Here is a 27,435-nt window from a genome sequence, read left to right as displayed (position 1 = left end):
TAGAAATAGGCAACAACACATGATAACATCTCTTCCTTTGCAAAGTGAATCCTCCAGTCCCACACGCCTACACCTCATCACCCCACAGCACCCTGACCGAGGAATTGGAACGCAATCCTTATGATGATTAAAAACAACCCACCCAAGCCCTTTCTACCACCCTCTCTATCTTTCACCACCCAAAACAACTACCGTCCATACCAACTCATCTCAATAAGCAGAAAACCTACTACTCTCGCTAGTCCACTGGATACATACTCTTAAGTCCCCCCAAAATATCCCCACAATCCTAAATACACAAACTAATGTACTTCTTTCAGCTTCATTTTTCGTTCTCTAGTTCTGTAGGTTCCCCATCTTTGGAAAAGATTTGTTTGTTTGTTTATTCATTAATACACTTTTCAAGCGTTTAAATATCTATGCCTAGGACACAGACATTTAACTAACTTTCTCACCGTTTTGCACTGAGCGCTGTGCACTGAGCAGGCCGAGCTGGTGACAATAGGAAACCATTTGTGGTAGGCCCAGATATGTTTTCTGAGAGTGGAAACTTGTTTGTGGTCTGGTACTGTGGGTGTTTCAGAGTTGCTGCTAGCAGGCTGCTCGAGTCGTAACAGAAGGGTTAGAGGAGAACTCATGGAGGCCAAAGGCATCATCATTGGGGTCCTTTATAAAATGCCATTTTGGGGAGGGTCACGCTTGCGCTGAATGAGAAGTTTGTGACATTCGACGGAGACAGGGAAAGGACAGAAACTTCCACAGCTTCATGTTGCTGGGTAAGTGTCAGGACTTTTCAACTCTGCTCCTTGTGCTCCCCGGGTAGACAGGCTTTTCAGGGCAATATGTGAATAATTTGTCTCTTAGATATAGAAATCTCTCTTCTGGAGATGCAGTTCCACCTTGCAAAGACTACAGGTCTGTGTAACCCAAGCAGACCTACACCCTGTGAACATGGGATTGGTCTGTGAACAGCTGTAACCCTAAATGAGTTCAAAATTGCTTAAAAGGCTAAAGGTACAGGTGGCTGACATGCCTCCTCCATTCTCAGCCAGATTTGCAGTGAGGAAGGTAGATTTTCACTGGAGGGGAGAAGTGGCCAAACATGCAGAGGCCTCCCCTCAATTATCCCCTAGAGAGGACTGGTAGGCGATCAGAGCAAAGTTGGACTCAATGAACGGACCTTCGGGATCTATTTAAGAAGACCGGACAAGTCACTCAATGGATACACAAGCTTTCCAGAGCTGCACTCTTATATTTTGTAAAAATTTCCAAAATGGTTTTATACATTTAGTGTGAGAGACATTTTCCTTGTGTGTTGTTTTTAACTCCTAACCCGTATTCACTTGTTCAGTACCCATGTCTGTTTTATCATTCCCACCTTAACTAATTCCCTTATCTCTTATTTGTCCTGTTTGTCTTGATTAGATTGTAAGCTCTGTCAGCAGGGACTGTCTCTTCATGTTCAAGTGTCTAGTAGCGCTATAGAAATGATAAGTAGCAGTAGTGACTGGAGAAAGAGCTTGCTTTTCTGTGCATTGGTGTATATGAGGGAGGCAAAAGTTGCAGATGGGTTGGTTATTTATTTATTTGCGTGTAAACTTTTCACTCACTACATAAGTCCATAAGTATTGCCACATTGGGACAGACCAAAGGTCCATCAAGCCCAGCATCCTGTTTTCAACAGTGGCCAATCCAGGTCACAAATAACCTGGCAAGATCCCAAAAAAGTACAAAATATTTTATGCTGCTTATCCCAGAAATAGTGGATTTTCCCCAAGTCCATTTAATAATGGTCTATGGATTTTTCCTTTAGGAAGCCGTCCAAACCTTTTTAAACTCCGCTAAGCTAACCGCCTTTACCACATTCTTTGGCAACGAATTCCAGAGTTTAATTACACGTTGAGTGAAGAAAAATTTTCTCCGATTCATATATTTGAGATTATTGTCCGTGTGCTTTTTCAACGCATGCAGTAAAGTTCTGCTGCGGTTCAATTTCAAACCCTCTGAAAAATATGCACTTGTATGCACACAGATACAGGAGCACAGACCATATCCAATATTTCCTCTGTATTATTTTCATTTCAAAAATGCCACCTAAGTTAATATAGTAAACAGATGCACCTACTTTTCCAAGGCCACATAATAATGGACTTTTGGGTCCTAATGTTGAAATTTATGTGCATAAGTTGCAAAAGGACCTAGACAGAAATGAGCATTGATATAAGATTTTCTCCAGCCCTTTCTGTAAAACAAAAATGCCTACAACACAATGAGGGGCATAATCAAACGGGACGCTCAAGTTTTCCTGAGGACGTCCTCGCAGGATGTCCCTGCAAAGGGGCGGGGAAACTCGTATTATCGAAACAAGATGGGCGGCCATCTTTCGTTTCGATAATACGATCGGGTATGCCCAAATCTCAACATTTAGGTCGACCTTAGAGATGGTTCTCCTTAGAGATGGTCATCCTCGATTTTCGGCGATAATGGAAACCGAGGATACCCATCTCAGAAACGACCAAATCCAAGCCCTTTGGTCGTGGGAGGAGCCAGCATTCGTAGTGCACTGGTCCCCCTCACATGCCATGACACCAACCGGACACCCTAGTGGGCACCGCAGTGGACTTCAGAAAAAGCTTCCAGTGCATAGCTCCCTTACCTTGTGTGCTGAGCCCCCCAACCCCCCCCCCCAAAAAAAAATCCCCACTTCCCACAACTGTACACCACTACCATAGCCCTTAGGGATGAAGGGGGGCACCTACATGTGGGTACAGTGGGTTTTGGAGGGCTCACATTTACCACCACAAGTTTAACAGGTAGGTGAGGGATGGGCCTGGGTCCGCTTGCCTGAAGTGCACTGCAGTACCCACTAAAACTGCTTCAGGGACCTGCATACTGCTGTCATGGAGCTGGATATGATATTTAAGGCTGGCATAGAGGCTGGAAAAAATATATATATATTTTTTTTTTTAGGGTGGGAGGAAGTTAGTAACCACTGGGGGAGTAAAAGGGAGGTCATCCCCGATTCCCTCCGGTGGTCATCTGGTCATTTAGGGCACATTTTTGTGGCTTGGTCGTAAAAAAAAAGGACCAAGTAAAGTCGGCCAAGTGTTTGTCAGGGACGCCCTTCTTTTTTCCATTATCGGCCAAGGACGCCCATGTGTTAAGCACGCTCCAGTCCTGCCTTTGCTATACTTCTGACACGCCCCTGTGAACTTTGGTCGTCCCCGCGACGGAAAGCAGTCGAGGACGTCTAAAATTGGCTTTCGATTATGTCGATTTGGGCGACCCTGGGAGAAGGACGCCCATCTCCCGATTTCTGTCGAAAGATGGGCGCCCTTCTCTTTCGAAAATAAACCTGAATGGACCTGATATTGAAAGCGACCACCTAACACATAAAGTTAAGCCACACGTTTAAATGGCTCCGTTGACTGTGGCACTCGCTTTCAAAAGAGAAAAATGTCTCAAAAGCGACATAAAGCAGCAGATGGACAGTTTTCTCCACAGGTCTACTGACACAAGTCATTCTTTTCTCACAATCAGATTACTGTAACTTAGCTTATTTGAGATGCTCTAAAACTCTGTTCAGAATACGTTTGATATTTGGTTTAACCAAATATGATCGTATTTCATCGGTTGCCTTTCAAGGCTAGAATCTTGTTCAAATTGGCCTGTTTTCTGTTCAAGTTTTACATGGTCTAGCCCCCCCCCCCCCCCCCCCCCCCCCCCCCCAATTACTTATACTTACGTTTTCAGTTTGCAGCTTCTGTTAGATCTAGGGATATTTGCAATTTTTTTTTTCTTTTCCTTCACCTAAGGGTAGAAAGAGTGAGGATGCTAGAATTCACCTTAACATCCCAAGCTGCTCAGCATTGGAAACAGTTTGCTCAGATGCATAGGCGCCCGGTATAAGAGGCTTGGACAGGCTAAGCCTCCCCTGCTGTGCTCTGAGGGGTTTAAATTGTTGATTTACCTCCATCCTCACAGCAGGAGCTGCAGTGAAAGCCCTCTAGCCTTGTGTAACCAGTTGTAGAAATTGGTTTATGGTTTAATTTGTTTATCTTACTACTGGGAGAGCAGGGGGGGGTTGGCTGGAGGTGTCCTGGGTTGCCAGGGAGAAATTTAAGGAGGATGACTTCCTGACCTGCACTGAGGACAGATAGCAGCAGAATCGGATACTGGGCCAGCATGATCAGAAAAAGTCACCAGACAACAAAGGTAGAAAAGATCATTTTATTTTCATTATAGTGTTTGGAATATGTCCACTTTGAGAATCAGGTGCTCAACATTAAAAGTTTATATTTATTTACTTATTTATGGCATTTTATCCCACATTAAACATGAATTAGGGTGTTTTTTGGCTCTACATGAGAATTGTGATGATATGATCCCTTGTTTCATATTGTTGACGGTCTGCATTTTCCGTATGGGTGGTATATTGGTGTATTAGATTCTGCCCAGTGTAATATTTATGGTACAGTAAGGTTCTGAGTGTGTTTTTGCACAAAGTTGTGCATAGTGTTTTGCAGTTGAGCGATTGTGGTTAGTATATGCTTTGAGCAACCACTTTATTCTTTGACATATGATACATATTTAATATCTAAATTTAATAAACGGTATTAATTGTGACTTATTTTTATTTATTTTTTTTCTGTGTGTTATCAGACAATTATGGATTTAAGCTCCACCCCTGGACCCACCCCTAACCCCGCCCCCTTTAGCCTCCCCAAACAGTTGGGCCACCGACCGCCTATGCTCAGATGCTCTTTTCTTCTGTCATAGATTTGTTTTCTTTCTTCTTTCAATCACATCTCCGAGGTCTGCTCTGGTTTGTCTTGCCTTGTTACCCACTTTGAACCGCAAGGTATTAGCCGGGATATAAGCGTGTATAATTTGGTAATTCGCAATTTTTGAAACTCCGAATTAGGATGTTTTAGTTCACGGTTCATCTGAATTGCGGGGGGGGAGGGTGATGTCGGAGGTGTGTTTTGGGTGGAACTTGGGCAGACTTAAAATCTGGATGCTTTTTCAAAGATAATGGAACAGAATAAAAGGTCCAAAAGAAGTACAGTACACGGCCTTACATTTTTATCTAGACCTGTTTCAGTCATGACTAAGTTAGAAAAAGGAGCCCTAACTGACCAGCTGACCACTGAAGGGATGAAAACATGACTCTCCTTAATCCACCAGTGCAGTGACGATCCTAGGTCGGCTGCCACCTGGGGCAGATCGCCAATGCGCACCCCCCCCCCCCCCCCCGGTGTAATGACACCCCCCCCCCCCCCCCCCCCCCCCCCCCCCCCCCCCCCCCCCCGGGTGCATTCTTGGCTGCTAGGAGCAGCCGCACAGCTCTCGGCTCCCCTGTTCCCTCTGCCCCGGAACAGGAAGTAACCTGTTCCAGGGCAGAGGGAGCAGTGAACCAGTGGAGCCGACAGGCGCTCGGCTGCTCTCTGCACCCCTCCAGCGGCGTGCACCCGGGGTGGACCGCCCCCACCGCCCTGCCCTTGGTACGCAACTGCCACAGTGGTCACTCACCCCCCTCCCACCCCCACAGATGTGACAGTGACAGTAGATACCGGTTTCTATGATAGCTCCAGATATTATGGCCATTCCTAAGAAACCAATAAGCAAATGGATGGAGTAGCCTAGTGGTCAGCGCAGTGAACAGTGGGGGTCAGGTTCATTTCCCACGTTAACTCTTTCATAGAAATACCTCCTGAATCTAAATATATAAGTGACCTGCAAGCTATTGTAGGATGGACATTTAGGATTTTTTCTGTTCCTGGAGGGGTTTAGGTGGGATTTGTACCTGAAATCCACTGCACTAACCACTTGGCTGCCCCTCTGCACTGCTGGGATGTCTGTTGGTCAGTTCACTAGGAAAGCTGGCCAGACACACATCCCGATGGCTTGTTTTTCTACATTTTGCTTTCTGAAAATGGTGCTTATAGATGGACATTTCGAGCATGAAAACGTCTGTCTCAAAGCCGTAATCAAACCAGAAATGTAAATGTTTTTCTGGTTTGATTATGGCTGTGCGCTAGTTGTTGCTTTGACATTTTCGGCAACGCGTCTCAATTCAGACTTAGATGTCATATTGAAAATGCCCCTCCACTCGTATAAGTGGTGACAGCTCATACATATAACTTAGGCATGTTTTTTCACTGATCTAATGTATATGTATAAGTTACATAGAGGATGATATGGAGCTGTTTTTAAATCTATGCTGAAAGCCCACCCTTTCACTACTGCCTTTGGCTCCTAACCACTACTCATTTGCCCTCCTCCTCTTTACCCATTAATTCCCTTGCCCGTTCTATGTCTTGTCTATCTGTTCTATCTAGATTGTAAGCTCTTTGAGCAGGGACTGTCTCTCTATGTCAAGTGTTCAGCGCTGCGTGCGTCTGGTAGCGCTATGCAAATGCTATTAGTAGTAGTAGTAGTAGCTGGGGTTGTGTGGTAAACTGCGGTAACAGTAATAATTTTAAATGGAATTGCAGGGCCAGGGTGGGGATGAAGTTTGAGTTTGTAGGGATGGGGTGGAGATAGGGACAAACTTTGTTCCTGTGTCATTCTCTATTCTAAAGTATTCTGCTTTGTGTAAGTTAACTTTATTTCAGAGGCGTAGCCACGGGTGGGCCTGGGCCCAGCCTGAAGCTCTGCAGCTTTGACAGCACTGGTATGTGCAGGAGCAAGCTGGGCTCCGGAGGCTCCCGCGGTCTTGCTTCTCCTTTCCTTCACAAATGTTTCTCACATTATAGGGTTGCCGGCAGCGATTCCCACACGGAAGTCCATAAACCTCCCCTCTGCTGCTTAGCACGTCCACTAAATGCTACTTCCTGTTTTTCACTGGGCAGTATGCAGCAGAGGGGAGGTTTCTGGGTTAGCTGCAGGCAGCATGTGGGGATCACTGCTGGCAACCCCTTGATGTGAGAAACATTTGTGAAGGGAAAGGGGGGAGAGAGGAGATTCAGACTGAGGATCACACAGACAAAGAGAATGCATGGGGGAGGGGAGGGAAGAGAAGAGAGAGGGTTAAGTTTTGGAAGGGAAGGAGGGAAAGAGGCTGCATGGGGTGTAGGGGAAGAGAAAATTGCTGGATATGGGATGGGAGGGAGAGATGCTACATGGGTTGGGGGGAGACGGAGAATTGTTGGAGGTGAGGTAGGGAGAAATGCTGCATGAGTTGGAGGGAGAGGGAGAATTATTGGAGGTGGGGTGGGAGGGATAGATGCTACACAGGGAGGGATAGGGATGAGAGTGGGAGAAATGTTGGATATAGGGATGGAGGGGGAGGGAGAGAGGGTGAAATGTTGTATGTGGAGAGGGAGGGAGAGATACACAAGGAGGGAGAGGGAGAAATGTTGGACATGGAAGTGGGAGGGAGGGAGAGATGCTGTATGGGGAAGGGGGAGGAGGAAAGAGAGAGATGTTATACCTAGGGCACAAGGAAGAGAGAGAGAGAGAGTGTGATGTGGACAACGGGAGAGAGGGAGTAGGGAAGAGAGGTTGGACATGAGGTGGAGGAGAGGGAGGAAGAGATATGCACAGGAGGAGGAAGGGGAAAAAGGGAGCTATTGGATTCAGGGACAGAAAGGATTGATGGAGAGATACTGGAAAACTGGAGGGAGGGAAGAGAGAGAGGAAGAAATACTGGACCACAGGGGAGGGGGCAGGAAGATGCTGGGGGGGGGGGGAGTGGAAGGGCCAGGGAGATATCAAGCTACAAGGGTGTTGAGGGGAGAAAGAGGGAGCAGGTGCTGGGCTACAAAGTTGGAGGGAGGAAGACGCTGCAAATGGTGGAACTATTTGGAAGAGGCCAAAGGGGGGTTGCTTTGGTGTTACTCTGTCCGAAAGCTCACCAACTTATCATCCTTTCTGCCAAACTCTATTGGGTCGTGGGAGCAACCTCCACCCACCTGCTGCTGACTTCAAACTGCAGCGCCTAGCAGTGTGAGCCTAAGGAGCAAGCCAGAGGTACATAGAGAGAGGAGTGGCCTAGTGGTTAGGGTGGTGGACTTTGGTCCTGAGGAACTGAGTTTGATTCCCGGCACAGGCAGCTCCTCGTGACTCTGGGCAAGTCACTTAACCCTCCATTACCCCATGTAAGCCGCATTGAGCCTGCCATGAGTGGGAAAGCACGGGGTACAAATGTAACAAAAAGTAAATTAAAAATACCTTGGCACGCGCCTTTGTACAGCAACTGGAGAGCGATGAAAGTGAAGATAAGGGGTTTTATTATTCATGATGGCTCATGGCTTTTGGCTTTGTTTGTTTCTTATTTTATTTGGGACTTGGAATCCCATTATTGCTCATATTTTAAAAACAGATGTTTCTTTTTCTATATATCCAATACCCCATCAGTATTTGGTCAATTATGTTCCATTTCATGGGAATTTAATCGATTATTCTCAGGTTTTGCCTCACACTATTGAAGGTGTGAATAATGCATCTCACCCTAAACATTATAAGCAGCACAGAAGATCAAAATCAAACTTGAGAACAGCTGGTCGTTCATTTCTCAAATCTGTACAATGTGCTAAAGTGTTTGTCCCATTCCATGCTATTACACAGTAACATAGTAGATGACGGCAGAAAAAGACCTGCATGGTCCATCCAGTCTGCCCAACAAGATAACTCATATGTGCTAATTTTTGTGTATACCTTACCTTGATTTGTATCTGTCTTTTTCAGGGCACAGACTGTATAAGTCTGCCCAGCACTATCCCCGCCTCCCAACCTCCAGCCCCGCCTCCTACCACCGGCTCTGGCACAGACCGTATAAGTCTGCCCAGCACTATCCCCGCCTCCCAACCTCCAGCCCCGCCTCCTACCACCGGCTCTGGCACAGACCGTATAAGTCTGCCCAGCACTATCCCCGCCTCCCAACCTCCAGCCCCGCCTCCCACTACCATGTTGGCAATAAGATTTGTTTGTGGAGCATCAACCTGGTTGTCTTTTTCTAACTGAAACTTCGTTGTATTCCAGTGATGATCCACGGATCACTACATTTTTTTCCCATTGGCTATAAAGTTATTTCAGTATCTAGGAATGGCAAGAAAGGAGGAGGGCATTGCTCTTGTTTATAAGGATATGTTTGATGTTCCATTAACTTAACATTTTACCATTCCAGAACTGGAAATATTGGCTGGTCAAATGAGAGGTTCCTCGCTATTAGATACTTTAACATCTATTCTTTGTTATTGTCCACCTAAAAAGTGGACAAAAGCTTCTTTTTAATACGAGCATAAGCCAGTGGCGTAGCCGGAAGTCAATTTTTGGGTGGGCCAACAGGTTGGATGGGTGGGCACTAGACAGTGGTTTGCTGGTAAATGTTTAACAACAGGCTCTCTCCCCGGTCCACCTCTGCGCCCCCCCTCAAAATTGCAGAGCTGGCTATAGCCGGGGAGAGAGCCTGGGGGGGGGGGGGGGAGGCAATGCATTACTCTCTCCAGGAAAAAAAAAATTAAATGATCCCAGGTTCCAATCTAATTCATGTTTAATGTGGGATAATATGCCATAAATAAGTAAATAAATAAATATAAACTTTTAATGTTGAGCACCTGATTCTCAAAGTGGACAAATTCCAAACACTATAATGAAAATAAAATGATTTTTTTTCTACCTTTGTTGTCTGGTGACTTTGTTTTTCTGATCATGCTGGCCCAGTATCCGATTCTGCTGCTATCTGTCCTCTTATCTCCGTTTCCAGGGCTTCCTTTCCATTTATTTCTTTACTTTCCGCCTTTCTTCTTCATTTCTTGCTCTACATCCGTAAGTAAAAGCTGGGTCCTCCGCAGACTTGACTGTCCAGTGGATCCAGCTTCTGCCTATTTTCTCCATCCATGAGCTGTTTTTCTCCTCTCTTCCTTTTCCCTCATATATCCTTCCTCTCTCTTCCCTCCCCTCCATCCATGTCAGCATTTCTTCTCTCTCCCTTTCCCTCCATCCATGTGCATCTCCTTCCTCTGTCTTCCCTCCCCTCCATCCATGTCCAGAATTTCTTCTTTCTCCCCTCCATCCATGTGCATCTCCTTCCTGTCTTCCCTTCCTTCCCCTCCATCCATGTCCAACAATTCTCTCCCTGCCCTCCCCTCCATCCACCCATGTCCAGCAACCATCCTCTCTCCACTGCCCTTCCCTCCATCCATGTCCAGCAACTCTCTTCTACCCTGCCCTCCATCTACCTAGGTCCAGCAACTCTCCTCTCCCCTGCCCCCCCCCCTCTATCCACCCATGTCCAGCAACACCCCTGCCCTCCATCCATCTATCCATCCATATCCAGCAATTCTCCTCTCTTCCCTGCCCCCCTCCATCCATCCATATCCAGAAATTCTCTTCTCTCCCCTGCCCTCCCCTCCATGTCCAGCAATTTCTCCTCTCTCCCTGGTCCTTGTCCTTCCATCCATGTCCATCGATGCTCCTCTCTCCCCTTTGACCATCTCCCTCTCATTCCCTCTACAGCACTCCCATTCCCCCCTCTGACTCTCCCTTACCCAGTCTCCTAAATTCCTCCCCCATCTTTCACCCACTTCATTAGTCCCCCATTCCCCATACTCTGTACTTACTACCCCTCCCAGTCCCATCTATCTCCTGCTCCTTCCTTCTGCTCACCAACCCTCCCAGTCCCATCCATCTTCTGCTCCTTCCCTCAGCTCACTACCCCCTCCCAGTCCCATCCTTCCCTCTGCTCACCACCCTCTGCTGAATAAAGAAGACAAAGTGGATGCAGGCAGCACAGCAGCTCACTGGTTTGCTTGCTGTGCTTTAAGTGAATGGCGACGGCTGCGCAGGGGAGTAGAAAGAGATTTTAAATCAATGGCTTCCTTCTGTAGTCACAGCAGTGAACTGGCGGGCGGCGACACTAAAAGCATAAAGCAGCGAAGTTCTTCGATTCCGTCCTTCGCTTTCCGTTTCCTGCCCTCTCAGCGTCCCGCCTTCCTTTGATGTCATTTCCTTTTGGGCGGGCGGGATGCTGAGAGGACAGGAAACGGAAAGCGAAGGACGGAATCGAAGAGCTTTGCTCGCTGCTTTATGATTTTATTGCCGCCGCCCGCTAGTTCGCCGCTGCTGCCAGTCTGGAGAGATCAGCTGGGTGGGCGGGCCTGAGCTGAAATTGGGTGGGCCTGGGCCCACCCAGGCCCACCCGTAGCTACGCCCCTGGCATAAGCACTGCCATACTGGAACAGAACGAAGGTCCTTCAAGCCCAGTATCCTGTTTCCAACAGTGGGTCGATCCAGGTCACAAGTACCTGGCAAGATCCCAGAACAGTAAAACAGATTTTATACTGCTTATCCTTCAAATAAGTAGTGGATTTTCCCAAACCCATCTTAATAATGGCTAATGGACTTTTATTTTAGGAAATTATCCAAACCTTTTAAAAACCTTGCTAAGCTAACTGCTTTTACCGAAGGTCCATTAAGCCCACTATCCTGTTTCCAACAGTGGGTCGATCCAGGTCACAAGTACCTGGCAAGATCCCAGAACAGTAAAACAGATTTTATACTGCTTATCCTTCAAATAAGTAGTGGATTTTCCCAAACCCATCTTAATAATGGCTAATGGACTTTTATTTTAGGAAATTATCCAAACCTTTTATGTTTAAATCGTTTTTATTAATAAATTGACAGATAACAAATACTTGTCAAAGAAAATACATATCAAAAATTGTCATCTAACATCTTATGTTCAATACAAGAAAATACAATATATTTTATTTTTTTTTTATATTTTCCCCACCTTCCCTCCCTCCCTCCCTACCTGAATTAGTCTTTTAGTCCCGCCCATCCCACCCCCCACCCTAATCTTTGTCTCTACAACTTCAATATGATATGATGGACTGTATAGGCCTCCAACCAGTAGCAGATGCAACTGACTTGCCTTCACATCCCTGGTATCTGGAGTGTGCTCAATGTGTTGCAATTTACACTGAAAGTCCCATTTATTAGGAAGATATAAACAGGATTATCCTGTCAACCAGTTCTTTGCTAAAGACCAATTTCAAAAAATCTCGTGGAAGGGTCAAAAGTTCAAGAGTAGACTACGTGCTTTCGGTGTGAGAGTACCCCACAAGGGCTCCCATTGTGCCCGGAACTTTAGACCCCCTGTGCTTTCTAAGTCAGGCACCCCACACCTATCTATTCTCATTTGCTTTACTAATTGAGAGCGCCATACCTGTAATGGAGGCGCCTCTTGTGCTCTCCAAAATTGTAGTATAGTATTTATTCCAAAATAAATTGCTACCTTTGCAAATGCTTTGAAACCGTCTGGGGGGTCTGCTGTGTATTTAAATATGTTAAATAAAATTAAAGGTTCCCTCAGGAGGGTACAGTCCCACATTTGACCTATTCCCTTTAGTGCTTGTTTCCAGAATCGCTCTGCGTAAGGACAGCTCCAAAACATATGGCCTAGGGTTGCCGCATTCTGACTACATTTGGGGCACGCACCTGATGTATTAAATCCCGCTTTTTGTGCTCTCTGCGGAGATATATGTGTCCTAAGCAGCCACCTATATAGCCGTTCCCTCTGTGGGATGGAAAGCCTCTGCTTGTAAATGGATTTTAAATATGCCCTACATTCTTCCTCAGTAAATGTGCAACCTAGATCCCCCGACCATTCTCGTGCTATCCGCCGGAAATCCAGCTCTACTGTGGTATCTTTGAGTTGTCTATGGTGAAATTTTAGCGGCACCGGGAGCTGAGCTCCTAGTGTAAACTCTTCAGATAGGACCTCCACCACATCTTCTGTAAGATCTGTCCATTCTAATGTGGCTACATAGTGTCTCAGTTGATAATATGCAAAGTAGTGTACTGGGGGAATCCCGTATCTGGCCTGGAGCTCCGCATATTCCTGAATTCGTCCCTCTTCTGTAACTATGTGCGCCAAGTATATGATCCCCTTTTTTGCCCAACTACTAAATGTATTAATCCCTTTACCGGGGGGGAATGCTGGGTTATTACAAATTGACATCCAAGGGGACACACGAGAAGAAAAATGATATTTTCTACACACCCATCTCCAAGTCTCCCTAAGAGGCTTTAAAAGTGGATGCCTCTTAAATGCCATCGTGGGCAACGGAACACCCGTGTGTAGCAAATGACTGAAATGTATATCCGGAAACACCGAGGTCTCCACCAATGTAACGGAGAAATCTGATGTCCCCCGATACCAATCATTTATATGTCGCATAGAGCATGCAGTCGCCAGGAATTTGATATTTAAAAGTCCCATGCCACCTCCTTCCCTTGGCGTCACTATTTGGCCGTATGATATTCTTGGTTTCTTTCCCTGCCAGAGATATGTTTGTATTAAACGTTGTAGCTGTTTATCATCTTTGTGTTTCAAAAAGAGTGGTAGTTGCTGAAAAACATATAACCATCTAGGGGCCACCATCATGTTAAATAGTGCTATTCTGCCCCAAATAGTAAGTGGGAGCTCCTTCCACATCATCAGTTTACTTTTAGTCATCTCCATTAATGGGCCTACATTAACTCTATACATAGTGGACCTATCACAAGGGATGTATACTCCTAGGTATCTCAATTTTGTTGTCTCCCACCTAAGGGGGGCCTCCCCCTGCCAGTGTGGCTCAGTTCCCAAGTTCATAGGCATCGCACAAGATTTAGAGAGGTTAAGTTCAAATCCCGATAATGTCCCATATTCCTTTATCAATGATAAGGCCGCCTCAAATGATTCCCGCGGCTTGGTCAGCACCAGGAGAACATCATCTGCGTAGGCTAATGCACGGATCTCCTGTCCCCCCAACTGTACCCCATGAATTCTGGGGTCGGAGTTAAGAAGGCGCAACAATGGTTCTAACGTTAGGTCAAATAGGAGTGGGGACAAGGGGCAACCCTGCCGTGTTCCTCTCCCTATCTTGAACCGTGTCGAGAGTCCCCCATTAGCTGTTATACATGCTTCCATGCCAGAATATAAGGTCTCAATAGTTTGAATTATTCCAGGAGGGAGTCCTATCCACTCCAACACATGGAACAGAAAATTCCACCCCACTCTATCAAAAGCTTTAGTGGCATCAAGGCTCACCAATATCCCAGGTGTCTCGTTAAACTGACACTGCGCCATTGCAAGCAACATTCTCCGTATATGTACAACAGAATGTCTTTTAGGAATAAAGCCCACCTGCGCCGGGTCTATCACACTGGGTATACATCTGCCGAGCCGTGAAGCCATGATCTTTGCTAATAACTTAATATCAACATTGATTAGTGAAATAGGTCTATAGGATTCTGGTTCTTCGACCACTTTCCCAGGTTTCAACAATAGCGATATACATGCAGTGTTTTCATATAAGGGAAATTTCCCTTCTTGTATCACCGCTTGGTGGTACTCAAAAAGTGGCCGTAGCAATTGGGGTTGTAATATCTTATAAAATTCTCCTGAATACCCATCCACCCCTGGTGCCGAAAATGATTTCAGTCCTTTTATTGCCTCTATTAATTCTCTAGGTTGAATGGGAACTTCTAAACCCGCTATATCTGGCTCCCCGAGTTTTGGCATCTTGGCCCTTTTCAGAAAGTCACTCATTTGTGCTTCCCCAACCGGGCGCTCGGTTGTATATAGTTGTGTAAAATGTTCTTGGAGTAATTGAAGAATTCTATCTGGGCAGTTGGTAAGACTTCCCGTCTTTTCTTTTAAAACCGATATGGTTCTACCTCCCTCCCGTCTCCTAACTATCCGAGCCAACATTCCCCCGGTTCTGTTCCCAAACCTATGGAAATTATACTTCTGAAAAATCCTATTTTTTTCCACTCTCTCATGCAGCAGGGAATTCACAGCTGCCTGAATAGATAGATAAGTATCTCTATTAGTTATGGTTTGCCGTGCCATATAACGGTTTCTAGCTTTCTGTAATTGTCTATTTAGGTGTAGGAGGCTAGTCGTGTTCTTTTTCCACTTATTTGCAATAAAGGCGATTATGTCCCCTCTGAGAACCGCCTTTCCAGTGCACCAAAATAGTTGGGGATTAGATTCATGTTGTTTATTAAACCAAACATATTCTTCCCATTTTTTGACTAAAAATTTTTGAAAAGTCTTATCCTTTACTAAATAACTAGGGAATCTCCATTGTCTGGTCGGTTTGTAACTCCCTGGTGCCTCCAGTTCCAACCAGACAGGGCTATGATCTGATATCAATATTTCTTCGATTTTAGTGTTTTTAATACATGTAAATAGTGCAGGGGAAGTAAACATGTAATCTATTCTGCCCCAGGTTCCGTGCGCCCTGGATCTGTGTGTGTATTCCCTCGAGCCTGGGTGTAAATTACGCCATGTATCTATTACAGATAGTGAATTGCTGAATTCCTTTAACATTCGATATCCTTTACGATTCTCTCTCCCCTCCTGACTTCCCCTCGAACAGTCAATTCTTGGGTCCATCAGTACATTCATATCTCCCACAATCACCAGCTGTTTACTTTCATAAGGGAGCAACTGCCTAGACAGCCTAGGAAAGAAGGAATCATCTGGGGGAGTGGGAGCATATATATTTAGAAGGTATAATTCCCTCCCTTGCAACCACATTTTAATCAACACGTATCTCCCATTAGGATCCTGCAAAATCGTCTCCACCGTGCACGCCAGTTGCCGGCGTATACAAATTGCCACACCCCCTCTCCGCCCTTCTGGAGATGCATAAATCACTTGTCCCACCCAGCCCTGTCTCAACTTTTCGTGCTCTGCAGCTGTCAGTTTCGTTTCTTGTAGGCACGCAATATCTGCTTTGAGGTGTTTTAGATGCGTTAGAATCTTTTTCCTTTTAATAGGAGATGAAATACCTCCCACATTCCAAGTGACTATTTTACAATGTGTTATCACTTAAGCTTACTGATATCATGATAGTGTGCTTGTAAAATTCAGCCACTGGGTCCCAGCCCTTCCCCAGTAGCTGTAGAAGATGTACTCTACTACTTGCTCTGCTCTTCATACCCATGCAGTTCCTATGCGAGCCATTCTTTTGTTTGACCTGAATTAGAGACCTATACCCTCTTATTGAAATCCCCCCCACCCTTGTTTTGGAATCCCCTGTAAGCTCTCCCTCCCCCCGCCCCTTGCCCTCCATTAAGGACCTTTGCCTCTAGTCTAACCCCTAACTTCTTCCCTTCCTTAGATGTAGTACCGCTTTATGACTCTCCCCCCCCCCCCCCGAGCTCCCTGTTTTTCCCCCCTAATCCGGAAAGGGGGATGGAATTCCCCCCCTCCCCCCCATGTGGTCCCCCCGAACTGCCTTATGGAACCTTCAGGTAACTTTCTAATCAACAGTTAATACTTGTGAAACATTCAACATAACATTTCTTAATCCACTCTATATGGCAAATATAACATTACTTTCATAATTGCATCCGCGCTGTTCTCTTTGGGTCTGCAAGCAGAAGACAAAGCCCGGCCTTACACTCAAACATTAGTTTTTGAAGTCATGTTCACGGTGGTGCATCCGCTGGCGCCATGAACTCTGTGTCAATAAATTGTTGAGCCTCTGAGACTGAGTGGAAAGACCGCCATCGGTTTTCATGATGAATTTTCAAAATAGCCGGATAAATCAGCATAAACCGTGTTCTCTTGTTTACCAATGTTGTACAAAGCGGATGAAACCGGCGTCTTTGCTCTTGTACTCCGGCTGAGTAATCTTGAAATATTTTAATCGGGTTCCCATCGTATTTCAAGGTATCTCTTTTCAGTCTAAAGCCCCTCATTATCTCCTCTTTGTGTAAGTAGTTGTGAACTTTGATGATCACCAGTCTAGGTCGTTGTTGCCCTTGTTGCCAGCGGCCAAGTCTATGGGCTCTCTCTATACACAGTTCTCCATAGCTGTCTGATAAAGCCAATTCTTTTTTAAGCCATTGTTCTAGTAAATGTCCCAGGGATTTTTCAGGGATTGTTTCTGGCAAGCCCACGATTCTTAAATTGCACCTCCTTGCTCTGTTCTCCATATCCTCAATCTTGTCTTGTTGAGTTTTAAGTTGTTCCATTAATCGGGTGACGTCTTGTGCAGTTTGTGCTCTTGTGTCTTCCACAGTTGAAATTCTATTTTCCGCCTCTCCCACACGTCTCACTGTATCTGCCATAGTAGCTTCTAAACTGCTCATTTGTCGTTCGAGCAAATCAAACCTTGGGTTAAGTGCGGCACTGACCGCCATAGTTATCTGTGCTAATTGTTTTTCAGAGAAGTCCCCACGCTTTTCCAGCTTCCCTTCTGCCATCTTGTCTCCTGTATTCAATGTGGGACTCTTCCCTTTATCGTATTTGGCCCCACTTCGGGTTGTTCCTGTTAGTTTAGGCTTCAAAAATTGCTCCATGCAGAGTATGTTACGTCTTTGTAGAGACTAGGCGTCTGATCTTGCAGCGTGGGTACTCGTGGTGTATATATTATAGAGGTGCTTTATGCCTGGGCCCCACGAACCCACCTCCTCTTATTTTCCACTAATATTGGGAGTCAATTCTGTGGGTCTAGAACTCTCTCAGATTTTTCAGTCTGTCAAGGAAAGCGGCTCGATTCGATTTAATTAGCTTTGTACTTGTGTGATAATATACAAATATTTGTTTAAATTAGTCCACAAATGGAGCGTCACAGTCCTGCCCACACTGCAAGCCCTGTATCTCTCCAGGATCCCCAAGAACAGCGTTCCACCACTCTCCACTGGTAGATATAATCTCTGTGCATCCACTTTTAAGGTATGTGTGCGATTGTGGGGATTATTTAACTTAATTGTCATGAATGTTCGAATGTTCCTGGTCTCTGCTATAGCGAGCCTGGCTTTGGTCCCACTGAATTCCAGCGCCGCTTCCACTGTTCACCCGCCGGGGATGGGGGGGGGTGAGGGGAATCCGGGAGAAAAACAAATGAGTTTTAATTTATCACGCTCCCCCTTATCCTCTATTCCGTTCTCCCTTCGAACTCCCTCGATTCAAGCCCCCGAGTTCTTACTCTGAATGTCATGCCATCTGCTCTGGTAGCTCTCCGTTTTCTTGTGCGCTGCACTTCCGGCCGCCATTTTGGTTCCGATCGCGCGTGCCGCTACCTTCGACTGCGCTGCACTCCCAGACGTACCAAAAGGTATTCTATATACGCCCGCATGCATTGGGGAGCTTTAAGTGTCGCCAGTTTGCCGTGGAGGGGGTTCTTAAGAGTGGGGGGCGGAGGGCCCGTCAGCGGTGTTGCGGAGCTCTCTCAGACCGCGGCCATCTTGCCGCTCGGCTCCGGCGGAACGTCATCCAAACCTTTTAAAAACCTTGCTAAGCTAACTGCTTTTACCGAAGGTCCATTAAGCCCACTATCCTGTTTCCAACAGTGGGTCGATCCAGGTCACAAGTACCTGGCAAGATCCCAGAACAGTAAAACAGATTTTATGCTGCTTATCCTAGAATATGTAGTATTCTTCATTCTGTGAATTTGTTTTTAGAAACTCTGTTATAAGTCCTTATAGTTTGATTAATGTCCATTTGGAGGATTTAGATGATACTAAAAGAAATGATCGTTGTTCTTTCTTATGATCTTTAAATTATGCTATACCTCCCCCTAGTCCACCTCACGTCAAAGGTCATCAACCGGACTTAATTTCTTTCCGTGATTTTGGTAATTCTGCCTCCAACATTAGCTTATCGGATTTTGCACGGGAACAATCTTTATAGTCAGACCACTTTCGTTGTTCATTTAATATTAATTGGTGCAAGTTTAAGGGTTTTTCTAGGCATTTTTATTATTGTTCTACTAGAGGTAGAATTGATTCTGGTAAATTTTGGGATATGGTATCACCACAGTGGATTGATAATACAGGTGCAAATTTGATAGACAAATGGCCTGAAGTTAGTGTAGGAATTTTAGACAATTTGGCACCTTTATGTTTGAAATTAAAGTGATCTAGGAAAAGTTATAAGTGGTTTACCTCAGATTTATTGGAGTTAAGCTAGAAAATTGGAGCGAAAATGGTGTAAAGATAAAGATGATTTTTCTGGAATTGCTTAGCAATGAAGCATTTCATAACTATAAGAGACTTTGAAGGCAGCTAGAAAGACACATTATGATGGATTAATTGGCAAGAACTGTGTTAATGTGAAACAATTACTTTATACAATCTCCTGCTAATCAAACTTGTGGTGGCGAACAACTTCCATCAAGAGATCAATTAGCTATATTCTTTCAAGAGAAAATAGTCGAATTAAATAATGATTTTTGCTTAATGGGTGGGATACCTGCTCCTCGAATTTGGAGACATTTCTCCATTATTCAGTGAAGTGAATTCTTTAAGGAGTCCTTTTACCAAGCTGTGGGGAAAAGGGCCCTGCGGTACCGGCGGGGGCTGTTTTGCTGCAGCGGGTAAAAAGCCCCTAAAAAATGGTCATGTGGTAAGAGTACTCTTACCACGTGGCCTTCCAGGGGGTGGGGGAAGCACTTACCATCAGCCGTTGAGGTGGGTGGTAAAGGCTCCCATGGTAACTTGGAAGTAACCGGGCAGCACGCTGCGATGTCCACTTACCACCAGGTTAGCGCTGTGCTGTGAAAGTAAAAAAATATTTTCTGGCACACCAGAAATGGCACGCACTCAAGCCAGAACTAGCACCAGCGGCTGCGTTGATTCGGCAGTACTTCTGGGATAGCATGCGGTAAACCCACGTTGGGCTTAGCAATGCTTTGCAAATGAGCCCCTATATTGTTTAAGAAATATGTCTCCTCTTATTGTGTGTTGGCTACTTGTCCTCCTTATTTGACGGAACTGTTGCAACCATCACTTTGGGTCCATTTGTTATCGTGGATTGATTTGCAACTATCTTTTGGGTCTCCTCTTATTGTGTGTTGGCTACTTGTCCTCCTTATTTGACGGAACTGTTGCAACCATCACTTCGGGTCCATTTGTTATCCTGGATTGATTTGCAACTATCTTTTGGGTCTCCTCTTATTGTGTGTTGGCTACTTGTCCTCCTTATTGACGGAACTGTTGCAACCATCACTTTGGGTCCATTTGTTATCTTGGATTGATTTGCAACTATCTTTTGGGTCTCCTCTTATTGTGTGTTGGCTACTTGTCCTCCTTATTTGACGGAACTGTTGCAACCATCACTTTGGGTCCATTTGTTTTCTTGGATTGAATTGCAACTATCTTTTGGGTCTCCTCTTATTGTGTGTTGGCTACTTGTCCTCCTTATTTGACGGAACTGTTGCAACCATCACTTCGGGTCCATTTGTTATCGTGGATTGATTTGCAACTATCTTTTGGGTCTCCTCTTATTGTGTGTTGGCTACTTGTCCTCCTTATTTGACAGAACTGTTGCAACCATCACTTCGGGTCCATTTGTTATCGTGGATTGATTTGCAACTATCTTTTGGGTCTCCTCTTATTGTGTGTTGGCTACTTGTCCTCCTTATTTGACGGAACTGTTGCAACCATCACTTCGGGTCCATTTGTTATCCTGGATTGATTTGCAACTATCTTTTGGGTCTCCTCTTATTGTGTGTTGGCTACTTGTCCTCCTTATTTGACGGAACTGTTGCAACCATCACTTCGGGTCCATTTGTTATCCTGGATTGATTTGCAACTATCTTTTGGGTCTCCTCTTATTGTGTGTTGGCTACTTGTCCTCCTTATTTGACGGAACTGTTGCAACCATCACTTCGGGTCCATTTGTTATTGTGGATTGATTTGCAATATCTTTTGGGTCTCCTCTTATTGTGTGTTGGCTACTTGTCCTCCTTATTTGACGGAACTGTTGCAACCATCACTTCGGATCCATTTGTTATCGTGGATTGATTTGCAACTATCTTTTGGGTCTCCTCTTATTGTGTGTTGGCTACTTGTCCTCCTTATTTGACGGAACTGTTGCAACCATCACTTCGGGTCCATTTGTTATCGTGGATTGATTTGCAACTATCTTTTGGGTCTCCTCTTATTGTGTGTTGGCTACTTGTCCTCCTTATTGACGGAACTGTTGCAACCATCACTTCGGGTCCATTTGTTATCGTGGATTGATTTGCAGCTATCTTTTGGGTCTCCTCTTATTGTGTGTTGGCTACTTGTCCTCCTTATTTGACGGAACTGTTGCAACCATCACTTCGGGTCCATTTGTTATCGTGGATTGATTTGCAACTATCTTTTGGGTCTCCTCTTATTGTGTGTTGGCTACTTGTCCTCCTTATTTGACGGAACTGTTGCAACCATCACTTCGGGTCCATTTGTTATCCTGGATTGATTTGCAACTATCTTTTGGGTCTCCTCTTATTGTGTGTTGGCTACTTGTCCTCCTTATTTGACGGAACTGTTGCAACCATCACTTCGGGTCCATTTGTTATTGTGGATTGATTTGCAATATCTTTTGGGTCTCCTCTTATTGTGTGTTGGCTACTTGTCCTCCTTATTTGACGGAACTGTTGCAACCATCACTTCGGGTCCATTTGTTATCGTGGATTGATTTGCAACTATCTTTTGGGTCTCCTCTTATAGTGTGTTGGCTACTTGTCCTCCTTATTTGACGGAACTGTTGCAACCATCACTTCGGGTCCATTTGTTATCCTGGATTGATTTGCAACTATCTTTTGGGTCTCCTCTTATTGTGTGTTGGCTACTTGTCCTCCTTATTTGACGGAACTGTTGCAACCATCACTTCGGGTCCATTTGTTATCGTGGATTGATTTGCAACTATCTTTTGGGTCTCCTCTTATTGTGTGTTGGCTACTTGTCCTCCTTATTTGACGGAACTGTTGCAACCATCACTTCGGGTCCATTTGTTATCGTGGATTGATTTGCAACTATCTTTTGGGTCTCCTCTTATTGTGTGTTGGCTACTTGTCCTCCTTATTTGACGGAACTGTTGCAACCATCACTTTGGGTCCATTTGTTATCTTGGATTGAATTGCAACTATCTTTTGGGTCTCCTCTTATTGTGTGTTGGCTACTTGTCCTCCTTATTTGACGGAACTGTTGCAACCATCACTTCGGGTCCATTTGTTATCGTGGATTGATTTGCAACTATCTTTTGGGTCTCCTCTTATTGTGTGTTGGCTACTTGTCCTCCTTATTTGACGGAACTGTTGCAACCATCACTTCGGGTCCATTTGTTATCGTGGATTGATTTGCAACTATCTTTTGGGTCTCCTCTTATTGTGTGTTGGCTACTTGTCCTCCTTATTTGACGGAACTGTTGCAACCATCACTTCGGGTCCATTTGTTATCCTGGATTGATTTGCAACTATCTTTTGGGTCTCCTGTTATTGTGTGTTGGCTACGTGTCCTCCTTATTTGACGGAACTGTTGCAACCATCACTTCGGGTCCATTTGTTATCGTGGATTGATTTGCAACTATCTTTTGGGTCTCCTCTTATTGTGTGTTGGCTACTTGTCCTCCTTATTTGACGGAACTGTTGCAACCATCACTTCGGGTCCATTTGTTATCGTGGATTGATTTGCAGCTATCTTTTGGGTCTCCTCTTATTGTGTGTTGGCTACTTGTCCTCCTTATTTGACGGAACTGTTGCAACCATCACTTCGGGTCCATTTGTTATCGTGGATTGATTCGCAACTATCTTTTGGGTCTCCTCTTATTGTGTGTTGGCTACTTGTCCTCCTTATTGACGGAACTGTTGCAACCATCACTTTGGGTCCATTTGTTATCTTGGATTGATTTGCAACTATCTTTTGGGTAATTTTCCAGAGGAAATTACTGTAAGCCCAATCTTAGAAGATTTAAAGCAGCCCAAACCTCTAGTGTTTAATTACAGGTCTGTGGCCTTGATTCTGTTTTTCGTTAAGTTGCTGGAAGGTCTAGTGACAATGCAGTCAACACAATATTTGGAGCAGTTTTAATTTTCCTCCTACATCTCAGTAGGGCTTTCAGGCCTTTTTTAGTCCAGAAACACTTATAAATTCTTTGTTGGATAGCGTTAGCTTATTACTAAGTGAAGGGCAAAGTGCATTGCTGCATCAATTTGATTTATCATCTGCTTTTGATTTAGTAGATTCCCTCCTCCTACAGAATTTGGAGGATTTGGGGAAAAACTGGAAATGTAATGAAACTGTTTTCTAACTAAGGGGTCTTTTTACTAAGGTTTGCGGAAAAATGGCCTGCGGTAGTGTAGGCGCGTGTTTTAGGCACACGCAGAATCATTTTTCAGCACACCTACAAAAAAGGGCTTTTTCAAAACTTTGCCAAAAATGGACATGCGGCAAAATGAAAATTGCCACGCGTCCATTTTGGATCGGAGACCTTACCGCCATCCATTGACCTAGTGGTAAAGTCTCGCATGGTAACCAGGCTGTAATGACCTATGTGCGTCAAATGCCACTACTACTACTACTACTTAACATTTCTAGAGCGCTACTAGGGTTACGCAGCGCTGTACAATTTAACAAAGAGAGACAGTCCCTGCTCAAAGAGCTTACAATCTAATAGACAAGTGAACCTGGCGCGCGTCCAATAGGCGCATCCGAAAATAAAAATTATTTTTCGGACATGTGTCAAAAAATCTAATTACCGGAAGAGGGAATGGAAGGCTGGGGGACGGAGTGAGATGGGGAATGGGATAGTTAGTGGGTGAGAGAAGGAGATGGAATTGGATAGGTAGCTGAAAAATAAAAAAAGGAGAAGGATGAGAAAGAGGGTGAAATTTGAGGGAACAGAGAAGGCAGTAAGGAAAAAGAGAAGAAAGAGCCAAAAAGAAAACATCAATATGTCAAAAATAGGTGTAGTGAGGGAACAGAACAAGACAGGAGAAAAGACATGTGGACAACAGCCGCTTGAAGGAGAATTAGCAGAAGACAGAGAGGAAAGCAGAAAAGAGAAACTAGAATCAACATGGATTCCAGGGCTCAGTCCTCTCCTGGTTCTCCTCTTATCTCTCCCATCGTACCTTCAGAGTACACTCTCATGGTTCGTCCTCCACCCCTATCCCGCTCTCTGTTGGAGTCCCTCAGGGATCTGTCCTTGGACCCCTTCTTTTTTCAATCTACACCTCTTCCCTGGGCTCCCTGATCTCATCTCATGGCTTCCACTATCATCTTTATGCTGACGATACCCAGCTTTATCTGTCCACACCAGACATCAGTGCGGAAACCCAGGCCAAAGTATCGGCCTGCTTATCCGACATTGCTGCCTGGATGTCCAACCGCCACCTGAAACTGAACATGGCCAAAATCGAACTTCTTGTCTTCCCACCCAAACCCACTTCTCCTCTCCCTCCACTCTCTATCTCAGTTGATAACACCCTCATCGTCCCCGTCTCATCTGCCCGCAACCTCGGTGTCATCTTCGACTCCTCCCTCTCCTTCTCTGCGCATATCCAGCAGATAGCCAAGACCTGTCGCTTCTTCCTCTATAACATTAGCAAAATGTGCCCTTTCCTCTCTGAGCACACCACCCGAACTCTCATCCACTCTCTCATTACCTCTCGCCTTGGCTACTGCAACCTACTCCTCACTGGCCTCCCATTTAGCCATCTATCCCCCCTTCAGTCCATTCAGAACTCTGCTGCACGTCTTATCTTCCGCCTGGACCGATATAATCATATCACCCCTCTCATCAAGTCACTTCACTGGCTTCCGATCAGGTACCGCAAACAGTTCAAGCTTCTCCTTTTAACCTACAAATGCACTCAATCTGCAGCCCCTCCTTATCTCTCTACCCTCATTTCCCCTTACGTTCCTACCCGTAACCTCCACTCTCAAGACAAATCCCTCCTTTCAGTACCCTTCTCCACCACTGCCAACTCCAGGCTCCGCCCTTTCTGCCTCGCCTCACCTCATGCTTGGAACAAACTCCCTGAGCCCATACGCCAGGCCCCCTCCCTGCCTATCTTCAAATCATTGCTCAAAGCCCACCTCTTCAATGTCGCCTTCAGCACCCAACCACTACACCTTTACTCAGGAAATCTAGACTGCCCCAACTTGACATTTCATCCTTTAGATTGTAAGCTCTTCTGAGCTGGGTCCGTCCTTAGTTATTAATTTGTACAGCGCTGCGTAACCCTAGTAGCGCTCTAGAAATGTTAAGTAGTAGTAGTAGTAGAAAAGTAAAATGTCCAGTCGAAAAAAAGCATTTTATTTTGAATGAATTAAATGGAATATGTTAGCTTTGGGAAAAGTGTGTAGCTGATGTTTTTGTATTGTGTTCAGTAGTAAAGGAAATGCATATCTGTTTTTATTTCTCTAGTGTTGCAGTTCTTGGGGGTTCCCAGTTCAATTTTTATGATCATTTGTTCTGTTTTTGGTGAGGGTCTGTTGATATGATAGTAATGGCAGGTGGAGAGATTGGAGGGGAGGGCTCCAGCCAGGGGTGTGCTGGTAAATTTTTAATAACAGGCTCTTTCTCTGGACGTAGCCAGCTCTGCAGTTGGAAGGGCCAGGGGTGGGCGGAGAGCAAAACTTGCCTCTCTCTCCTCCCTCCCTTCGTGCGGGCGCGCTAGGCATACCTTTGCTGGCAGCCACCACTCCCAACGTCTTGCTCTGAGCAGCATGCTGGAACTTCTCTCACATGCTCGAGAAGTCGCAGCCTGCTGCCTAGAGCTGGAAACAAGAAGCGGGGAGCAGCAGTAGTCTATTTACTTGGCTGGCAGGGCTCAGCATCCCCACCAGCAAAGTAAAAGATAATTCAGCAGGGGGCCCAAGCCCACATTTTGGGAGCCAGTTGTTAAAGTAGACATGGAGGGCCCTACTTTTAACAACCGGCTCCCAAAATTCTTAAAAACTTAACAACCGGCTCTTGCGAGCCTGTGAGAGCCTGCTCCAGCACACCACTGGCTCCAGCATATCTACCACCAGCTCTGACCCTTGCTGGAGCTGCTGGAGATCTCTAAGTACGGCCAGCTGAGGAAGTCCTCCAAAGCCAGCCAGAACTGCCTTCACCAACAACTACACATATATATAGGATGCCGATTCTGCTGGTGCCCGCCAAACCTGGTAAAATGGAGTTCGGGTCACCATCAGAAGTCGTCTTCCACTGACAGAGCTTGGGGATCATCATGAGCTAAAGAATTTCTATTTTGAGTTGTGAGGTGCTGGGGAAGGGGCAGAAAAATGTTACTGCTTCATTTTCTTTGGTTTTAAAAACGAACTGCTTCTGAGATGATAGGGGTGGGGCTGGGGAGGAATTGGAGGCAGGTTTTCTATGTGCTGCTCTTCAACACACTCTGCGACTCCTGGTTTCAGATTCTGTGAGGGCTGTTGCTGGAAACATTTTTGATCAGGGACAGGCAGTGCCACACAGTGCGAGTGGTGCAAACCAGACAGGATGCAAATTTGGAGAGTGCAAAACGTGTCTCGTTGGTGGGGGAGGCATAGCGAGAGGTCCGTACAGTCCAGGCTTTCATTTTAGATGTTACTGCTGGTTTGTATGATTTTTGGTTTTGCATTTTGTTATGTAGATAATTCCTTTTGGTGTATTGATTCACCTGTATCTGTATATGGTTGGCAGTTTGATTTTTTTTGGGAACAGTTTTTTTTCTCTCTTTAGGTGGACAGTTGTTTCCTGTGCTCTTTTTTTTTTTTAATAGTAGCTCTCTTCAGGATCATTACTTTATAGTGTCTGCTGGGGGCAGTTGATGTTTTATTTATTTACATAGTAACATAGTAGATGACGGCAGAAAAAGACCTGCACGGTCCATCCAGTCTGCCCAACAAGATAAACTCATATGTGCTACTTTATATGTATACCTGACCTTGATTTGTACCTTTCCTCTTCAGGGCATAGACCGTATAAGTCTGCCCAGCACTATCCTCGCCTCCCAACTACCAGCCCCTCCTCCCAACCACCAGCTCTGGCACAGACCGTATAAGTCTGCCCAGCACTATCCCCGCCTCCCAACCACCAGCCCCTCCTCCCAACCACCAGCTCTGGCACAGACCGTATAAGTCTGCCCAGCACTATCCTCGCCTCCCAACTACCAGTCCCGCCTCCCACCACCAGCTCTGGCACAGACCGTATAAGTCTGCCCAGCACTATCCCCACCTCCCAACCACCAGCCCTGCCTCCCACCACCAGCTCTGGCACAGACCGTATAAGTCTGCCCAGCACTATCCCCACCTCCCAACCACCAGCCCCACCTCCCACCACCGGCTCTGGCACAGACCGTATAAGTCTGCCCAGCACTATCCCCACCTCCCAACCACCAGCCCCACCTCCCACCACCGGCTCTGGCACAGACCGTATAAGTCTGCCCAGCACTATCCCCACCTCCCAACCACCAGCCCTGCCTCCCACCACCAGCTCTGGCACAGACCGTATAAGTCTGCCCAGCACTATCCTCGCCTCCCAACTACCAGCCCCTCCTCCCAACCACCAGCTCTGGCACAGACCGTATAAGTCTGCCCAGCACTATCCCCGCCTCCCAACCACCAGCCCCTCCTCCCAACCACCAGCTCTGGCACAGACCGTATAAGTCTGCCCAGCACTATCCTCGCCTCCCAACTACCAGTCCCGCCTCCCACCACCAGCTCTGGCAC

The 27,435-nt window shown here is 45.7% G+C and overlaps 1 protein-coding gene across 1 annotated transcript in view; it reads left to right on the top strand.

Moving 5' to 3' along the window:
- Positions 1 to 678: 678 nt before the first annotated feature.
- The window catches only part of FYN (FYN proto-oncogene, Src family tyrosine kinase), a 217,789-nt gene continuing 191,032 nt past the window's right edge, over positions 679 to 27,435 (top strand). Inside the window, exon 1 of the mRNA XM_030199220.1 lies at positions 679 to 776. The gene's annotated coding sequence lies outside the window, so the exon portion shown is untranslated. The remainder of the gene's footprint in view (positions 777 to 27,435) is intronic.

Source organism: Microcaecilia unicolor, chromosome 3 (genome assembly GCF_901765095.1).
Source record: "Microcaecilia unicolor chromosome 3, aMicUni1.1, whole genome shotgun sequence".
Taxonomy (NCBI): Eukaryota; Metazoa; Chordata; class Amphibia; order Gymnophiona; family Siphonopidae; genus Microcaecilia; species Microcaecilia unicolor.
The sequence above is the reverse complement of the archived record's forward strand: the minus strand, read 5'-3'. Positions and strand labels throughout refer to the sequence as shown.